The 21,548-nt window shown below is 41.3% G+C and overlaps 1 protein-coding gene across 1 annotated transcript in view; it reads right to left on the minus strand.

The window, feature by feature from the left end:
* The window catches only part of LOC126263182 (beta-hexosaminidase subunit beta-like), a 156,359-nt gene that overhangs the window by 102,865 nt on the left and 31,946 nt on the right, over nucleotides 1-21,548 (minus strand). The window lies entirely within an intron of this gene.

Genomic DNA, 21,548 nt, shown 5'->3' on the forward strand with positions numbered 1-21,548 from the left:
TATTTATTTTAATATAAGTTATGTTGTTACAGTGAGCAAGGGAAGTGCTAGCAAATGGAACATGTCAATCTTTACTGAGTAATTTTCTACAATTCATTAAATTAGTAGTACATTTAAAATGGTATAATTACAGTGATTCTACCACAACAAACAATGACAAAATATTTCACTTATTAATATAGAATATTAAAACTGAATATCAGAACTTGTAATACAGTTCAATATTTGCATTAATATGACACTTCTGTAATAAATGGACAATCTTGTTTTAAGTAATTTACAACAGATTTCACTAAATGAGTAAAGAAAATTCAAGAGGAAATTACTTCAACCGGTTCTTCTGCTACGGAGTTACACTGTGCAACAGTTTCTGATGTCTATTGGGAAAGCATTGAACTTTTGTGTGCTCCTTTAGGCTAAAAACTGTTTTTGATCTTGTGTTATTTTCATGATACTGTACTGCACTCTTGTAGGTAGAGTAATAAAGCATAGATGAGAAAAAATGTTTGTGTGACTATCTTTAATTTTCAAAAGGGATTCCTGCATGGATGGCTTTCACTCATAATTTATTTAGCCAGTGACTGATTTGTCCACTCCACTCCCTCCCCAAAAAATGATACAACAAGACGATAATGAACGAAAATATCTTCAGTTTGCAGCTCTAATAGCATCTTTAGCTGCTGTTCCATGTACAGCAAAAGTTACTGAGCTAAATCAATAATTTGGAGAACTTGTCTAGTCTAATGTCAATGTGTATCCCTAACACATTCTGAATATTTATATTCTTTATATGCTGATTGCTGTATTTCAAACTCATGTCTTCTACTTTCTGTGACACTTGGAAAGGTATGTACTACATCTCTTTTTTTAATATTTAAAGTGAGTCTAAAATTTAAAGTGAGTCCAATTCAGCTGATCCATTTTTTGAATATTCACGAAAATCATGTTGCCAGATCTCACAAGTCTCATGTGTGGTATTCTGTCAACTATGCTCAAAACCTCCTCACAGTTCTTCTACAGACTGAAAGACTGTTTACTAATATAAGAAACAGCATAAGACCCAATACCAAGCCTTGTGGTTTTCCAATGTTTAATGTGCTCCACTCTGATGAAGATGGTGTTTCATGTTCATTCATTGACTGATATAGTCCTGTTTTCTGTGTGTTAGATAAGAGTAAATCCACATCCTTACTTCCCCACTTTGACCATAAGCCCCTTGTACCCAAGAAAGAAGTGGCACATCCATTTTCATATCTACTGCCTTTACTGTTCATGCCATTCTTTTACTGTATACTGGAATTTGATTGCATCTGACATGACTTTTATTCCATCTTATTAAATAATAAATTATGTAAAGGTAAAAGTCATACCTTCAGTGAAATTGCACTTGTAGCCACTGAATAGGCCTACTGTGTTGTCTAACGAGGGTAAGGTCATGTTGTACATGAAAGGTAAAGTTGATGTACATCTATATGAAGGAAACAAACTTGAGAACAGTATTTAGAAAGAAAAGAGGAAGTAGATGAAAATGAAAGAAAAGATATGGTATTGTGAGAACAATCTAACAGACCACTGAAAAACCTAAGTAGAACCAAGGCATCTGGAGTAAATGACATTCTCTCACAATTATCATTATATTATAACCGTATGCCTTGAGGAGAGTGATGAACGCTGTCTGGTGGAGTGTGCAGCGACTAGACTGCCAACAAGAGGTTGTGGGACAAAGAGATGGGGGGAGGGGGAAGTAACAAAAATGCATATTGGCAGAGAGGTGCAATTAAAAAGGGTGGGAGACAAGAATGGGGAGGAGATAATAGGACAAAAAGGGGGGAAAGTGTTGGGCGGAGGGTTTTGGGACAGTATGTTACCATCGGTTGAGTCCAGGATAATTACAGGAGTGGAGAAGGTGTTGTAAGGATAACTCCCATCTGCACAGTTCAGATAAGTTGGTGGTGGAGGGAAGGATCCAGATGGCTCGGGTAGTAAAGCAGCCACTGGAATGAAGTGTGTTATGTTCAGCTACATCTTATGCTGCAGGGTAGTCTACTTTGCTCTTGGCCACAGTTTGGCAGTGGCCATTCATCCTGGTGGACAGCTGGTTGATAGTCATACCAATATAAAAAGTTGTGCAATAGTTGCAGCAGAGTTGGTAAATGACATGGCTGGTTTCACAGGTGGCCTGGCCCCCAGAGGGATAGGATAAATTTGCGACAGGACTGGATTAGGAAGTGCTGAGTGAGTGGACTGGGCAGGTTTTGCACCTGGGTCTTCCACAGGGATATGATCCCTCTGCCACTTGCAATCCCAACCTCTTACCACAGGGATCATATCCTTGTGGAAGACCCAGGTGCAAAACCTGTCCTACTCACCCACCCAACACTTCCTATTCCAGTCCTGTCACAGGTTTATCCTACCCCCTTCTGCCCTATCATCTCCTCCCCATTCTTGTCTCCCATCCTGTTTGTTTGCAGCCTCTGCAAACATATCTGCCCATCTTTCCCCACTCCTCTCTTTTTCTGTTCCTTTTTCTCCCACCTCCCTGTCCCACAACCTTCTGATGCTGCACCTGTCAGCAGTCTAGTCCCTACGCACTCCACTAGACATCATTAATCTCCCCCCCCCCCCCCTGTCCTCTATTTCCCTTCCCCTACCCCTTCCCCACCCCCTTCAGTTTGCTGCTTCCATCCCACGTGGTGTTGCATTCTGGCCCGAGGTGCTTGTAAGTGATCAAGAGAGAGAGAGAGAGAGAGAAAGTGAGTGAGTCTGTGTCCTCTTTACTGAAGAAGTCTGTAGCAGAAAGCTATGAGTGAGCGTCTTTTAATCACGCCTATCTGCAACTTGATGTGTCTTCTTTATGGTAAGCAATCTGTCTTTTCCTACATTGTGGATATTCCTACTTGGAGTTTCCATTGTTTCATTCCATCTGATATGCTAGCTGTATGAGACAGGCAAAGTGCTTTCAGACTTAAAGAACACTGTAATAATTCCTGTTCCAAGGAAGGCATATGCTGTCAGGTATGAATATTAGCAAACCATCAGTTGAATACCATGGTTGCAAAATACTAAGACCAATTATTTAAGGAACAGTTATAAAACCGGTAGGAGTCAACCTCAGGGAAAATCAGTTTGAGTTCTGGAGAAATGTGGGAACACACAAAACAATACTGACCCTATGATTTATATTAGAAAGCAAAGTTACATATATAGCACTTGTAGATTTAGAGAAATATTTTGACAGCGTTGACTGGAAAATACTCAAATTCTGAAGATAGCAGACAAAAAATATGGGGGGGGGGGGGGGGGGGTGTAAGATTATTTAAATTTGTACAGAAACCAGACTGCACGGTGAGAATCAAAGGAAATGAAATGTGTTGTAAATTGTTTCCAGTGTTATAAAATCCGAATGCTGAACAAGCAGTAAAGGAAACCAGGGAGAAATTTGGAAAGGTAATTAGAGTTCAGAAAAAAAATTAAAATGCTGAAGTTTGCCGACAACATTTTGTCAGAGACGGAAAAGGACTTGGAAGATCAGTTGGAAAGAATGAATAAAGATTTGAAAAGAGGTTATAAGTTGAACATCAACAAAAACAAAATAAGGATAATGGAATGCAGGCAATAGTTTGTGAATAAAACCGTCTAGATTGCTTATTAAAATTTCTTTATATTTTATTATGATGTTTCAACTACTGTCATCAACAGATATCAAAAAGCTTTGAACAGATAAAAGATGGCTCTGTCAGCACTAAAACCTATGTTTCAGTTGCCAACACTTCACAGCAAATAAAGAAATTTCAGTATGTGGTGTAGACGGTGTTATTCTTCTGATAACATCAAAAGTAAACTCAAATTTAAGGAAGTCTCTTCTGAAGATATAAAGTGCAGCATTATATGGAAGTGAACCACAGATGATAAACAATTATGATAATAAGAGAATGGAAGTTTTTCAAATGTGAAGCTGCAGGCATTTTCCTGTTTCTGTGCCAGCCTCATTATTTTTCATCCCCTGAGGAACCATGTCCGTCAAAGCACAACGTTGCCACTTTCTTTTGTTTTCAATCTTTCTCCACATGAAACCAATGGACTTCAACACTTTTCTCAGGGTGGTACTATTCCATCTCCACCCAGTCATCAAGATTGGTCAAGAACTGGCATGAGTTTTTAAACACATTGGGCACTACCTTTTGCGTACTGTACAACTCTTCTTTGTGTCCCTGACGATACATTTGTTGAATTCACCAAAACTTCTTTGATTTTCTCCTCCTCCTCCTCCTCTTCCTCCTCCTCAGTTGGAGAGAATTAAATATTTTTATACAAACTGAAATAGTTTCAGCTACATTCATCTTTCTTTCTACACATAGTGCTCTACCAGTAATAGAATACGAGTAAACATTTTACAATAATTGGCACTAAATGCAGAGCTGTTTTAGTTACCCTCTAACAGCAATACAATTGAAACTGCACAACCTCTTTTTACTGGAAGTTCTTGGGGATAGTTTGGTGTGATTCTTTGGCAAACTATATAATTCTAGCAATGGTATACTGCCTCTTTCCAGTGTACATCACAGCTCTAAGTGAAGATTATGTAATCAGATGTAACAGTTCTTTTTGAGTTCCCTCAGCATCACAGCACTTCACCACATTCAACTTCATTTTCCAGCACTTGCTTTCTTTTTCAAACTGGAGTCAAAGCCAACCCCTATACTGGGCTAGCAACTGCATCCTCACTCATTTTTGAAAAACTCATAATGACGACAGTGTAAGAAAACACAGACAAGGCATGTCTTTGGCTTGGAATCTCATTGACTGGAGTAGAATTGTCTTCAATGATGAGTCCCCCTTCAAACTGAGCCCCGATGACCATCAAAGACGTGTCTGGAGAGCCCTGGACAGTGGTGGTGTGATACCAGCCTGACTGTCACTCACCATATGACCAAACAACCAGGAGTGATGGTCTGGGTGCCATTTCTTTTTATATCAGAACCTGTTTGGTTGTCATCCCTTACAGCACAGTGGTATGTCGACAATATTTTACGCCCCATTTTGTTGCCCTTCATGGAGAGCCATCCTCGGCTTACATTTCAGCAAGAAAATGACAGCCTGCACACAGTAAGTGTTTCTACCACTTGTCTTCATGCTTTCCAAAGGCTGCCTTGGCCACCAAGGTCGCCAGATCTCTCCCCAGTTGAGAATGTTTGGAGTATTATAGGCAGGGTCCTCCAACCAGCTCAGGATTTCAATGCTCTAATGCACCAATTGGACAAATTTTTCATGGTATCTTTCAGGAGGCCACCCAACAACTTTGTCAATCAATGCCAAGCTGAATAACTGCTTGCTAAAGAGCCAGAGGTGATCAACACATTACTGACTTTTTAAATTTGTGAAGCTCTTTCTCTCTCTTGAAAAAATCATCCAACATTTCTGGAATAGTAATCATTTGTTTGTCTATATATATACACAATCAAATCTATCGACTTCGATTCCATTCAGATAATTCTTTCATGGTGCATCCATCTCTAACTCTCTCTCTCTGTTCTGCTGGGTAGCTTGCACAGGAGCCATTACCACAATTTTACTCCAATGAGATGCTTTAGAGATTCACTTAAAATTGACTAATATACTGTTCCAAAATTGCATCTTATACTTTTACCAAAACCTAATGTATTGAGTCCTCAATTTTTGAAACACAAAAAATGGTTCAAATGGCTCTGAGCACTACGCGACTTAACTTCTGAGGTCATCAGTCGCCTAGAACTTAGAACTAATTAAACCTAACTAACCTAAGGACATCACACACATCCATGCCTGAGGCAGGATTCGAACCTGCGACCGTAGCGGTCGCTCGGTTCCAGACCGTAGCGCCTAGAACCGCACGGCCACTCCGGCCGGCTTTGAAACACACGCCAAAAATAATCAGTGAATGTAATTGCATGTTTCAGACTAATAATGTTGAGCCTCTTCAGCATGCTATCAGGTCTACATAATTCGCTGCTGAACCATCTGTCAATTTTAGTTCCCACAGAGCAATTAAATAATGCAGAGGAGCAAGATTTCACAGGGTTCAGTTTCAAAGATTATGTGATGAAAATTGAATGTGTAAGTTTAGGATATTGTTACAGTGAAACAACAGGTGGTATTCAGCGAAACGATTTAAGGGTTATTAAAGAACAGTGTGTACCATTTATCTGTGAATTTTGCCAAGAAATTCAAAAGCTAAGCCCAAAAGTCCGAAAGCCTTTAGAAAAAATTTCCCGTTTCTCACCTGACTTGGCTACTAGCCAAGTCCAGCCTGACATGGGGGGCATAATGGCCTATTTTAAAGAATTGTTTGTAGCCAACAATGCTGACAACACTTTGGATCAATGACAAATTCTCACATTCCAGCAATGGAACAAAGTTAATTCAACAGCAGAGGCACTTTGGAGTGAAGTGGTGGCCTTTGAAGTTGCTGCTGGAGAGCTGAAATCCTTGACATCAGCAACTTGTGGACGGGTTTTTTGAGCCCTCGAATGCTAGTATGGCGAAAGCATTCTCCATCATGAATGTGGTAAAATCAAACTGAGAAATAAAATGCACGGAAGCATAGCAGATCACATAATTAGAGATCAGTACAGTTTGAAAAATGAACGATGTACTAAATTCGAGCCAAGCACTAAAATTTATACTAAATCCAATTCAGAGTTGTATATAATAATCATAATTATGTCAATGCCATGTCCCTTCTGGTATAATAAATATGGTAATACTAATTTTATTCTTGTTTTATTCCAACATAAATGATAATAAAGTTCTGGAATTAGTGCAATAGTTATCGTATATGTCACATAATTTCATTCATTGTACCATGTAACATATTATCTTTGTGACACTAAATCTAGTATAATTTTTATGACAGAGAAAATTCACTTTTGTTATTGGTGTATGCTTACGATATTCAGAGAATTTACAATTATGGCGCCGTAGTTGCACTACTGTCATTGACTATGCAATGTAATAACTCTCTTATGTATTTCTGAAGTTACTATACCGTCTAATGTTAAATCAACAAAACAATGCCGGAAGCATTGGGAAAGCGAATTTTTTTTTTATTTTTCTGGTCAGGTTCAGATGGTTCAAATGGCTCAGAGCACTATGGGACTTAACATCTGAGGTCATCAGTCTCCTAGACTTAGAACTACTCAAACCTAATGAACCTAAAGACATCACACACATCCATGCCCAAGGCAGGATTCGAACCTGTGACCATAGCAGCAGCGCAGCTCCCGACTGAAGAACCTACAACCGCTCGACCACAACGGCCGGCTCCTGGTCAAGCTATGCATTTTTATTTACAAAATAAAAATTATAGTTTAAGTGTTATTATTTTTTGATATGTACGATAATATTACAGCATTGAACACACAATTCCTTTTCTTCAAGCGTCCAACACCATCAATAATAATTTAAAGCAATAGGTAGGTTTAAGATATTTGGGGAAAGGTTACTGAAATCGTATCTTTTGGGGAAATGATTTACATTTTAGGAGAAACAATACATTAGTAGCTAAATTTTACCAACATCTTTATGTACAAGCGTTTGAGATATTTTACATGACACGACAAAGCCATGGTAATGTAATAATCTGCCTTCAATTTATGTAAACTCTGGTCTATGTCATTCCATGTTTTAACTGTTTTGTATTGCATGTATAGACAGATACAGCAAAAACAGTCAGACTTTCGCCTAAAACAGGTTGGAAATCGCGTATAAAAAAATTAAAAAAATGGCTGATGGGCATATAAGGTCGTTAATCTGACTCGTGGATTCAGTTCCACTGTGCCTTGGCTGCCTGTCTCGCAAACTAGCCGTTACAGAATGTGTTCAGATCTTCGAAAATAGGGCAGCGGAAGAATGTTTAATGAGGTAGTAGGGCAGTTAGAACTGTCTGCTTTTCCTGACAACTACTCGAGAGTAGTCTGTTTGGAACTACAACTTCGGAATCTCTTCGACACAACAGCGCAAGCAGAGAAACCAGTTTAACTCATTGCTTAACCATCCCCTTGAAGCCAGCATTTATTTCAATGTGTGGTATCCGTAAACCAGGTCGGAAGATCTCACAGTCAAACTGTGCTGCCACAGGATAACCAGTAGGCCTACCTGCGTTAACATAGAGTGTATATGTGGACAAGGAAAAAAAAATTCCCGGATTTCCTGGTTAAAAATACATTTTCTCCCGGATGAAAACACACTTTTTCTGTGTTATTTTTTCCCTCGTAACTGTAAAACTTATCCATCCTTTGAATGGTTATGTTTTTATACATGGGAGTAGAATTTCCCAGCGCTTTAGAAAACGAAACTCCGGGAAGAAAACTCCTTTTGGAAAGAATTTTGATGTGAAGCAACATGTACGCTACATATTTTAGTATTACGAAAGTATAAATTCGAATTCCACCAAACACCACATGTTACTTTCCGAACCATTGTAATCGAGATTGCGATGCGCATTTGTAAGGCAGTCTTAGCACATGTCACGTGATCGCACCAGCCGATGACAGCGGATATTCAGACCACAGAACACGTGATGTAGTCAGCTAATAGCAACATCACTGTTAAGTAGCGTGGATACACAAACAGGAAAAATTAATGTAAATTAATATATATATAGTGTTGCTGCAAGAAAAGCAAAGCTTTCACATATAATGTTGATATTTTCTGTGTGTGTTACACTTTTTTTTAGATATATCACACAAAAGTGCCAGTAAAATTTTTAGACGTGTCGAGTGACTTGTCCTCAAAGTGTTCCACAAATAAATTAGCTACCGCAAAGGAGAGAGAGCTTCCCGTAGCACTACATCAATTTGCTCATAATAACGACATGAATGTCTGATCTCCTGGGCTCGAAATACTTCTAAATGGCTTCTCATCAAACGCTCTGTGACTTATGAAATTTATCATACATTTTCGCACATAGTTCAACTTGCGTAAAAGGAAATTTTCCTTGAAAGTAACGCTTTTCAAACCACCATTCGCAACATTTTCCCGCGATCTGTTGCAAATAGGTTCGTTTCAGTAGTCGTCAGAGAGCGCCAGATAACAGGCGCCACCGCGCTTTTGCAGCTGCTATGACACAGAAGTCCGTATGTTCGTACGTGTAAACATTAAAAGATCTTACATTATGTCATAAAATAAAAAAAAAATCAGAGGATACTCCAAGAGCATAGGAATTTCGTGAACCATACTAAAATGGTACATTTAAAGTGCATACTTAAAGAGCACATTCGTATGTCCAGATTCCTAAAGAAGTAGACCTCGACCGGATATTAAGCGTTTCTGTATAGGTTTCGCGATGTAAATTTTCTTGGAGTACAAGCACTGTATTAACCCATTTTTGATTCTTTATTATGGCATAATGCCGTACGTGCAAGAAGATGAAAACGTGCACTTGAAATGCAGCGAGCAGTTGAAAATAGCCAATAGTGTGGAACTAAACACTTTGTTTCAAACAAATTGACTTTCTCAACATAAAAGATTAATAAAATCCAAATTTCTTTAGCAAACCGACAAAAATAACGTCATTGTTCTACAAGACGATTAATGCATGGGTGTCAGTAAAGTGGAAATAAAACAAAATCTGAAACTAATAACGTATATTAGCCTTCCGAAATTATGTGAATGTATTTTAATTCACTTGATAGCTCCCTGCCACAGAAACCCATTTTGTTTTCATTTGACGTGAGAGCAGTAAACGAAGACGAAGAGTCTGATACATAAAACATTTACGTTCGAGGAAATGTAAGACATATTTGGTCTTAGGTGTGCCAGAGTGCAGGGCCACCCCACTTCACACAGCACTCTCCTATCGCACGTCACTGTATTTCGCTCCGTGGAATTGAAACGTGTATGTTTTGTACTGTATGCCATCAAACTATATTCAGGATAGTGGAAATTAAAATTTCCCGTGGTGCCTCCCCTGCTCCTAGTTGCCCGGTTTGACATCCTGCCTCTCTTAATAATAATAATAATAAAAACTCGCAATTAATACTGGATGGGATTATTTGTAATCAGGAGAACCAGAACTCTTCAGAAAATTTGCACTCTTTATTGCCTGTTAGCCAATAACTTTCTGTTTTGGGTGGCATAAAATTAAATAAAAGATACATAAAACCAGTAAAGACAAGAGACAAGTAATACAGTACACATTTCTTCAATCCTTAGCTCCTAGCAATGTTTTCTCTCTAATCTTGCTACAGCTTTACATGGCGTGTTTTCCTTTCTGCGACAGAATCTATTACCTCATCAAAGTTCGTCAAACGTTTTGCTACATGAAAAATCGAAATATCGTTGTCTAATACTGTGTTAACTGTTAATACAAATAGTACCCAAGACTGGTGTGATTTCTCGATCTGATTACGTCTATTTTGTCACTGTCTGCTAGATAAAACAAAATAGGCCTTTCTAACACTGCAGAAATTGTAACACACACCAAATAAACGAGACTGTTTTGGTCATTTTTATAACACGACAGATTATAATTCACGAAGACCAACATAAACTGCCTATTACGCCTACTACAAGCAAAAAGCTTTATGTTAGAAAATAGTTTCACATTTCATTCATACGCTCCTGTTTCTCGAGCATGAGACCGAAAAGTAGCAGTACGAGATTTTTATATAAATTTGAAATCTCCATATTTTTCGCTAATTTGTGTGATGTCCCCGTTTCTTCTCCTTCCTCGTTCTACCAAAGAATCTTGTCATGACTAATTCTGGAACTATTCCTGCCTTTGTCAAAACTTATTCGCCGGTTAACTTCACAAACCCTGCCAGAATCACCGGTTTAGTTATCCCTGATTATTCTCCGGTTAGGCGTTGTTATGTTCGTACAAACCTCTTTCCGCGCTATACCAGAATAGAACTTAAGCGGCTGCTAGACGGGGACTGCACAACTGGCCCTTACTACTGTAGCTATCTGGCCAAAATTTTTCTGACAAAATTTCATTTTCCTGGATACACCGAGAAGATAATACGTAATTTTTCTTAACTGTTATTCCTGTTAGTCGTTCATTTCCACTCTGGTAATCTGAATCTGTGGATTTCCCTAGTAATTATAACACCGCTGATCGTTCGCAAACCCAAACAACAACAGAATTATACAGCGATATGGGTTCACTCGTTCGGCTTTACTCCGCTCAGCTTGTATAGCCCGGTCCCCTTTTACCTTCATGAAAGTTTATTTCTAGATGCGACGAGGATTTCCCTGACAGAGACATCACGTACACTATGCACTCATTCAAAAATCAACTTATGGTTTTTTTACCATGGGACCAAACTGCTGGCGTCATCGGTCCCTAGGCTTACACGCTACTTAATCTAACTTAGACTAACTGACGGATACCCATGCCCGAGGGAGGATTCGAACTTCCGACAGGGGGAGTCGCGCGGACCGTGAGAAGTCGCCTCAGACCGCACGGCTACCCCGTAAAAATTACAGAGTGTGTTCAAAAACCAACAGGGATGCGCATCAAAATCATATCAGTAATCGATAGACAACGTGCGCTGGAAGCTAGGCGCTTTGTGACACAAGGTTTTTTCTCCTCAAGAATATGAATCTGTAAATCAGTCCCACAAGTTCAGTGAGGCCAATCAGCACTCAGACCTTTCGTTCAAAATCACAGACGCAGATTTTTGAAAGACGCTTCGTTTTAGTCCGACAGACTTTCGCAATTCCAGCAGGACAGTGACACACCTCACGCGTCCGTAATTGCTAGAGAGTCGCTCCAGGAACACTCTTCTGAGTTTAAACACTTCCACTGGCCACCAAACTCCACAGACATGAACATTATTGAACATATGTGGTATCTACCCCCCCCCCCCCCCCCCCCCTCATGAACAGCCCTACAGGATTCATGGTGTCAGTTCCCTCCAGCACTACTTCAGACATTATTCAAGTCCATGCCACATCGTGTTGTAACCTTTCTGCATGCTCGTGTGGGCCCTACCCGACATTTCTTTGGCTCTTCATTGTATCTAGGACTATACCTATGGAGCGATTTAAAGTGGATGTCAGACAGATTCTTTGGAAGAATCCTCAGGAAATGTAATGAATCAACAAAGGAGGTACCTTACAAAACCCTCGTTAGGCCAATACTTGAATACTGTTCATCAGTATATGATCCATACCAAACAGGATTTATAGAATTAGAGTAGATCCAAAGAATAACGGTGCGTTTCGTTTACTAAGCACGAAAGTGTGACGGAGACGATCAACCAGCTCCAGTGGCAGACGCTGCAAGAGAGGCATGCTGCATCACTGAGTGTTTAACTGTGAACGTTCCGAGAGCACACGTTCCTAGAAGAATCAACTAATACATTGCTTCCTCATATGTATATCTCGCTAAAGGGCCGTGAAGACCAAATGAGAGAGATTCGAGCCCACACAGGCTTCCTGGCACTCGTTCTTCCCGCGAATCACTGGTGACTGGAACAGGAAAGGAGGGAAGTGACAGTGGCGCTCAAAGTACGCTGCACCACATACCACAAGGTGGCTTGGGGAATATAGATGTAGATATCAACTGTGATCCATTGTTCGATGTCTTGGTGACTCTGTAAGACGTCTCAAATATATTTCTGGAATCTGAAAAAAGGAAAAACATGTACACAGGTGTTGTGATACCACCTGATGTCGACAAGACGAATACAAATCCAATAGGTCAGGTGACCGATCCCATGACCTGAGAGACTAAAAGCTTTGAAATATTTCAGTGAAACCTACGACCAGGTGCAGAAACCAGTGATTGAAGGATTGACCGCACAAATCTAAGAGACGAATACTGTTCAGTCCAACAGGGCTACAAGAATCGGCTCAAAAAGCTTGAGACTAAATGACAGTCCTAGTAAAGTGTAGGAATATATGAAGAGCTGGCCAGACCTCTGCAAAATCTAAATTTTTATGCAGCGATGGTGAAATGTCCTGTACAAAGGTATGTTCTAAAAGCAGCTTTTGTGAAGCTTAGGACTGTGGAAGTGTTTCAGTACACCAACGCCTAAATGTTCTGCATACTGGTAAGTTCTAAGAGCACTGAAGACTGTGGAAGCATCTGATATGCTGCCAGAGAAAGCCAAAGATTATTCTGAAAACCTAAATCTGAAAAATCCAAATGTCAAAAAAAAAAAAAAAAAAAAAAAAAAAAAAAAAAAAAGCGAGACTGAAATACAAAGAAACATCAACCCTTTCTGAAGAATTGTTTCATGAACGAAGATTTAACAATGATATGTTTGAAGATCTTTATCTCTTTCTGAATAAGATTGATCACAGATTCAAACAGGATCTAAAGCGACTGTCACATCTTGAAGGTTGCTACTTCCTCCCAGGCAAATCTTCCATTTACCCGAGGTTTGGGAGAATTTCTTGGAGTACATGTGGCAGACTTTAGCCTGGACAGGCTTCACACACAACTAGTCTCTAATGGAAAACAGTTTATTGCTGAATGTGATATGGTTAAACAAGAGTCTCGCCTGAGCATTCTGAGACTGACAGTTTCTTGCATCGTCAGTATCCTTTTGAGAGATCTTCACTGACGACTCAAAACTCGCTCGAACAGTCCACGGGTGTACTGCCGGTCCACAGTGTCCAACGGGCACAATATTTCGACTATCAATATATCGCCATCGTCAGGTGCGCTGACGAATTGAGTTCCTGAGGGCGGGCTGCCGTCTTAAGTCCCCTCCCCTGGCGAAGGGTTCTCTCCGCGGTCCGCGCCACCGCGTCAGTGGTCGGTGAGACGCTGGCGTCGGCGTATGTGGTGGCGTCGGTGTAACTGCCTCGTCCACCCTAGTCGCCCATTCGTTTCCTTTGGTGAGCGTATTTTTAATTAGACTCAGTGCTGGTTCCCATGCCCTGCTCAGGTTGTAGCCGCAATCTCGGTTGATAAGTCCGTCCCTGGTTCGAATTTCGATAGCCTCTCTAACGACGCTGTCCCAGTATTTAGATGTCTGTGCCAAGACCCTGGTATGTTGGTAGACCATTTAGTGATTTTCGGACAAACAGTGCTCTGCGACCGCCGACTTGTTGGGATACCCACGTCGAGTGCGCCTATGATGTTCTCGGAAACGATTTTCGATGGTGCGCACTGTCTGTCCAATATAAGTCTTTCCACATTGACACAGAATCTGGTATGTGCCGGCCTTCCGCAAGCCGAGATCGTCTTTGACACTTCCCAATAATGCTCGCGTTTTATTGGTGGACAAAAGACAGTTCCTACTCGATGTTTCCTCAATATTCGTCCTATTTTCCTCGATAGTGCGCCAGTATACAGTATATAGGCAGTGGCTATCTCTTTCTCAGTGACTTCTTCCGTCTCCACACGCTGTACTGTAGAGGTGGGGCAGAGAACGCGTCTGATCTGCCATTCCGAGTACCCGTTTTTCTGGAACACAGTTTTGAGGTGTTCCAGCTCTTGGGGCAGACTCTGCGTCAGAAATGGTGCGCGCCTTGTGCACCAGTGTTTTTAGCACCCCATTCCTCTGCGCAGGGTGGTGGCAACTATCCGCTTGCAAATACAGGTCGGTGTGCGTTTTCTTCCTGTATACCCCGTGGCGCAGGGTGCCACACGCTCTTCTTTTGACCATGACGTCCAGGAATGGTAATCTTCCTTCTGCTTCGGTCTCCATAGTGAATTTTATGTTCGGATGTATGGAGTTCAGGTGTGTAAGGAAGTCTAGGAGCTTGTCCCTCCCATGGGGCCAGATCACGAACGTGTCATCCACATGACGTCAGCGCACCTGACGTTGGCGACATGTCTGATCGCCGGAATATTGTGCCCGTTGGACACTATGGACCGGCAGTAGACCCGTGGACTGTTGAAGCACGAAATACGCCAGGAGAAACTGAAGAATCACGACTTGAAACTTGCATCTTCTTCATGACAGGACTGGGAAAATTAATGTTGCGGATCTCATGAAAGAATTGGTTTTTTTCCGAAGTTGTGAAAATTACATGTAAAATTCTGTCTAAGTAGCAAAACAATAACTTACCTTTTTGTATTTCAAAGAAATTATGGTTTTTTATTTCAAAGAGATTATGGTTTTTCTTTTTTCCATTAAGACGCGATGCACAGTGTTCTAAAATAATAATAATAATAACAATAATAATAATCCATATATATTAGAAAATCACCGTGTGTCACATACACCAGAAGATGTATCATAAACACTGAGATGTGTGAAAATCTGCCGCATCATTCTTGTCGTTTAAATTTGTTACTCCTCATTATGTTGCTGAATGTACTTACACAAATACGTCATTGTACAGCATACAGTTCAAGAGCTATGAGGTCATAAACACTAAGATGCTTGAAAAATTGTCACATCACGCGTGAAGTTTTAATACATTTCTTCTTTTCTACTAAGAGAGTCGTACAATAGAGTCAAATTAAAGAAATCCCTGACACCTGGCAGCGCTTTTGGCAGCTTTCAACGTCGAGGCGCAAACGGCTGTAGTCGCAAACAGCAGCCGTCTGTAGAGCTATAGAGAGACGTTGCCAAAGGGACGTTTACAACATCGTGCTGTAGACTCGGGAAGCAGCTCGCTCAGTATACAGAAACTGTCCTGTATTATGTTTCTTAGTTTGGATACTGTACTTATACATTATGCATATTTCTTTGAACGACAGTTCCATAATTTCAAATTTTCTTAATTTCAGGAATAAACGGAAATGAAATTTTGTCCATATTTCACTGCAAACACATTTCGTTTTTGTGTTCGTTTTTAATAGAAAATTGGCAAAATGAATGCCTTGGCAATGCCGAGTTTGGCAGCTAGTAATAACATTACAGGGTGTTTCAAAACGGACTTCACAACTTTGAAAATTCATATAAATTAATTGATAGTATCTACGGAGCTGATTGTAGTGTCAAGTTATGTCTCGCGTATTTCGCTAATGCCGAATCGCACAGTAAGGAGCGCTAGCGGTAGTTGTGTTAAAAACGGCTGTCTTCGCTGGACCCGAATATTCCAGCTGTGAGCTTTTGTTTGAAGAATCGAAGTCTGCGACAACAGTTCAGCGTAATTTCCGTACAAAGTACGCTAAAGATCCTCATACTAGGCCTACAGTTTATGAGTGGCATAAATGTTTTGTAGAAAAAGCGTGCTTGGTAAGACATGGGAAATCATCAAGTCGTCCAAGCACATCTGACGACGTCGTTCAGCGAGTGAGACAACGTTTTGTCAACAGTCCTGTGAAATCGAGTCGGCGTGCATCTCGCGAATTGGAAATCCCACATACGACTGTTTGGCGTGTGTTGAGAAACCGTTTGCACCTGAAACAATACAGACTGACGATCATACAAGCAATAAAAGACACTGATAATGTAGTGGACTGACAAGGCAGCCAGTCCACAGAGACGGGTAGCCGAAAGGGCACACGTACACACACGCCGACTGGCGCGAAGTCTGGAACAGGATTCGTAATGAATGTGATAAAGAAAAGAACGTAGCTACTAGAACACTTAACTTTTATATCGTCCTTTAGTATACAGCAATCTTGATGAGACAAGTGAGACTCTTTAGATTCATGAAGTAACTAATGGCGCCTTGCTAGGTCGTAGCCATGGACTTAGCTGAAGGCTATTCTGTCTCTCGGCAAATGAGAGAAAGGCTTCGTCAGTGTAGTCGCTAGCAAAGTCGTCGTACAACTGGGGCGAGTGCTAGTAAGTCTCTCGAGACCTGCCTTGTGGTGGCGCTCGGTCTGCGATCCTGACAGTGGCGACACGCGGGTCCGACATGTACTAATGGACCGCGGCCGATTTAAGCTACCACCTAGCAAGTGTGGTGTCTAGCGGTGACACCACAGATAAAATTGCTGTTATATCGATAACATAAGGACGAACATTTCTCGGACAAAATCAACTTTTGCGATGAGTCGACTTTTCAATTAAGTGCCAAGGCTAACACACATACCTGTAGGATTTGGGGCTGTGAAAATACACATCAAACAATGCAAAATGTTCGTGATAGCCCTAACCTGAACATTGTTTGTGCATTGAGCAAGAACAAAATGTACGGCCCCTTTGTTTTACAACAATTTGATACCACAGATCGATGAGGATGACCAAGATAAAAATACAGCGTAAAACACATATAGACATATATTGAAATACGTGGAATTTAATTTAATACATACCGGATAAACCAGTGGTTTCAAACATTCAGACCATAGCTGGCTTCACAGTAAATAAATAAAACATTTTGCAAGTTTTCCAGAGAAAAACTATGGCGCTTGTCAGTCAGTATTAATTTATGTACCGAAAAAGAACGATCTACATCAACGGATGTTACACCGGCGTACTTCACTTTCGGCACATGTTGGATAGGAGTGCTGCAATTAGGGGAAGTTGATTTTCCGCTAAGTATATACGCTGCTGCGCGTAAGTGCTTCAGGCTGGTGTCCTTCTGAAAAACCTTTCGTGTTTGTATTTTTCTCCCGCTTCACCTAGTGCTCCTTAATTTTATTTTTAACTTTTCCAGTAAGGAAATGTTCTTGTAGATAGGTCTCCTCGAACCTTCTAATTGGAAATAATATTTGCCATACATGTTTAGATGGCTCTAATACGGTATAAGTCTAGTACCGTTGGACTGAGGGATATTTGAGCAATTGTTTTGCTGACGTTAAACAGGCAGCACTCTCCGGTAGGTTTTCAGTTACCTTCTGGTCTGCCCCAGCGGGTAACAACAGGTTCAGGCGGCAAAGGGCATCTGCAAATTGATCTTTGAATGCCTGCATCTTTAATGGTGCCTTAACAAAAACTCTTTACTGTGAAGATTAATTTATTTATTTATCTTAGGGAATAAAAATCTTACTTGCTCCTCTGTACGTTTGATACCATGTACCACACAAGCGACATGCAGTATCAAAGGGCAGAATACTCGGAGCAGTTATACACTGATCAGCCAGAACATTATGACTACCTACCTAGTAGCCGGTATATCCATGGAGGGGTATATCCATCACCTTTGGCACGGATAACAGTGGCGACGCGTCATGGCAGGGAAGCAATGAGGTATTGGTACGTCGCTGGAGAGAGATGGGACCATATCTGCGCGCGCGCACACACACACACACACACACACACACACGTCACGTAATTCCCGTAAATTCCTGGGAGGGGGCAGATCAGCTCAAACGTTAAGTAAAAATCACATCCCATACGTGTTCGATCGGGTTCAGATTTTGTGAGTTGGGGGGGGGGGGGGGGGCAGCATATCAATTGAAACTCGCCACTGTGTTCCTCTAACCACTGCATCACACTCCTGGCCTTGTGACATGGCGCATTATCTTGTTGAAATATGCTACTGCCGTCGGAAGCACGCGTGGTCTACAACCAGCGTACAATGGTTCCTTAGCTGTCATGGTGGCTTGCGCGAGCTCCACTGCACCCATAATGCCTTCGTAAATGTTCCCCAAAGTATACTGGAGCCCCCGCTAGTTTGTCTGCATCCCGCAGTACAATGTCAAGGAGCTATTCCCCTAGAAGACGACGGATTCGCGCTTCTATCGGGATGATGAAGGTTTCGGGATTCATTAGAAAACGCAGTGCTCTGCCACTGTGCCAACATTACGTGCCGATGATGTAGTAGCCGATATTGTGGTCGTCGACTGCGGAGGCCCATTGTTAGGAATGTTCGGTGCAGTACTGTTTTTCTGGGGGAACGCTGGGGGGATGCGTACCCCTAAACATTTTCATCGACAAAGCAGTTTTTTTACGACGTTGAGAATTTGGAAGAGTGCCAAAGATTTATTTGAAGGACGTAAACTTTTTATTTCATTTGTACGTGTTGCTAATTGCGATACGAACGATACCAGTACAGTTTTTGGTGGGAAAAGCGATGTCATTGACTGTTTCAAGCATTTCGAAGCTGCGGCAACCGTTCTCGACAATTGAATCGCTGGCAGCCAGTTCGACAAGCATGTAGTGCCCTCGCCCGCTAATAGTGGGCGATGGTAGTGCTAAACGGATATGCGTAAGCTCAAACGCCGAGCTACCGACAGATGTCCATACGGTCCCGCTACCATGATCCTTCGCGATTCATTGCCATCTTTGGTTTGTTGTTCTGTATTCGTTTGTGTCTGCTGTTCCGTTCTTGCCGGTTGTGCGAAGTTTTACAGTGTGTCCTGTCTTTCGTTGAAACTTGTAAGTTAAGTTGGCGGTGAGAGATGAGCAGAAAACTAACAAACTATTTTACTTGTTCCCCTGCTATAGTAAAGTCAACTGAAGAGTCCGATACCATTTTCTTTTTTTTTTTTTTTTTAGTTCGACATGTTGATGACGTCATGGCTAAAAGAATACGGGTGGCATCCCATGCTTCAGTGACATTTTCGCTGCATTATATCCAATGTCGGAGTACCCTAAAACTTTTTTTTTAGAAAAAAAGCACTGGTTCGGTGCACTGTGAGTTCAGGCACAACTCTGCCCAGCATTAAAATCTGAAGTTATATCCGGCGCAGTTCGCCATCTGTCCTGTTTTACCAGTCTGCCCCAGCTACGACCAGCCTACGACGTCCGACGTCTGTAATGAGGGGTGGCCACCCAACTTCACGACCTCTGGAAGTCGTTCCGCCTTGGTTTTGCCACCACGAGATGAAGACACTCACCACAGCACTCCTCGAATACCCGACAAGTCGTGCAGTTTCCGAAATGCTCGCGCCGAGCCTCCGAGCCATCTCAATCTGCCCTCTGTCAAACTCAGATCACGCGCCTTCCCCATTCTAAAAACGGACAGCAGGCTCCCTATAACACATGCGCCGTGTGTGTGACTAGCAGTCATTCCTCGCCCTACGACGCTGCTATCGCCTGGCCGGGTGTAGAGAGCCTGTATACACAGAGAGTGGCCGTAGGTGAAGTTGCCCGGGATTGGTTGATTAGCTTTGGCGTCATTTTTCTGCCAAACGTCTCTCGCGCTTCGTATGTTCGCCGTGATTTTGAGTTGAATTGAAGCTCAGAGGACCCAATATCTGACAGTCCTTGTTGGAAACGGAAAGTTCCTGTAATTGTTGTGCCATGCTCATTCGACTTTATAGCGTCAAACTTTATTTCGTTGCGAATCAGAACACTAGGCATTATTTTGGTTTCAGTATTATTGCCTGACTGTTGACGCAGGCAAGTTGTAAGCACGTTTTCCGCAGCTGTCGTGGTTGCTGAAACATTATTCGTAGTAAATAATTGTAGGTACTCTTGAAGACAGTTTTCAATATGCCTTCTTACTGTGGAGTAGAAGGGATACGGTAGTTTTCTTGTTATATTTGGTCGTTATTACAGTAGCCTACATTTAACATTACCTGATTTTTGAAATCCTTTTCGTTTGTTGCAAGCAAACAACTGCTTACGACTTTCATTCATCTGACGTAATATAGGTACGTTAAATCTTTAGCGTTATGCACTTCCTATACAAAACAAATGCTATACGCTATATTTTTTTATTTACGTTACTTTCATCGCAATATGTCTAGTAAACGAACTTTAAAGGAGATAAATGCAAGTAACGAATAATTTTTACAGCCACTGTATCAAATTTTCCTGTGCTGTACGTAGTAGGCTACTATGAGTATATTATAGCTGTAAAGAAAGCCATTTAACGAATGATTTCGCCATATTGTCTTGTGCTTTTGATTCAGTGAGTGTGTACTCCACTACTCGCCATTCAAATGGCTCAAATGGCTCTGAGAACTATGGGACTTAACTTCTAAGGTCATCAGTCCCCTAGAACTTAGAACTACTTAAACCTAACTAACCTAAGGACATCACACACATCCATGCCCGAGGCAGGATTCAAACCTGCGACCGTAGCAGTCGCGCGGTTCCAGACTGTAGCGCCTAGAACCGCTCTGTCACCCTGGCCGTCTAGCCATTCAAAAGTCCCGCCCGCAGTTTAGTAGAAAAATGGCCGCTGTATCGTCCGGTTGGCCACTCTCTCCCTATACAGGCTCTCTAGCCGAGTGTATGTCAATAGTAGGTCAGTGGTCGTTATGTTCAGGCTGTCTGTATATCTGCAGCGGCCCTTGTGAAATCCAGAAGCACCTTGATTTCATCCACCCCATATAAACATAGCACCTTCAGCCTTTGGTAGCAAAGTTTCGAACTGTTTGTTGATTAGTTTTTGAGAGCTGTTTTGAACAAATCAGAGAAGCCCTAGATGGCCATTTGGGTCAAAATTGCAAACAATCAGACTTGTATCATACAGGCCAAGAGTTTCAGTAGAGTTGCCATAATTGTCTTCCATTAAACCGGGAAAAATGCATATTAGCAACTACTGTCTTGTTCCCATACCAGTATTTCACACTAGATTACACTGGTCACTTATCAAAATATCAGATGGAATGTAGAAGGTTACTACTACATATTCATCTTTTTAAAATACTGAACGATCAACAAGATAGTTTCCAGTATTCCAGATGAAAAAGGAAGCGTTAACACGGGAAGTAAATAGAAAGAGGCGATAATTCGATAGTTTATTTACTTCATCGATAAAGTGAAATATAATCGGTAAGTTTGGGGTCTCGACCATTCAAGTTTGAAAAA

Source organism: Schistocerca nitens, chromosome 6 (genome assembly GCF_023898315.1).
Source record: "Schistocerca nitens isolate TAMUIC-IGC-003100 chromosome 6, iqSchNite1.1, whole genome shotgun sequence".
In the NCBI taxonomy this organism is placed as follows: Eukaryota; Metazoa; Arthropoda; class Insecta; order Orthoptera; family Acrididae; genus Schistocerca; species Schistocerca nitens.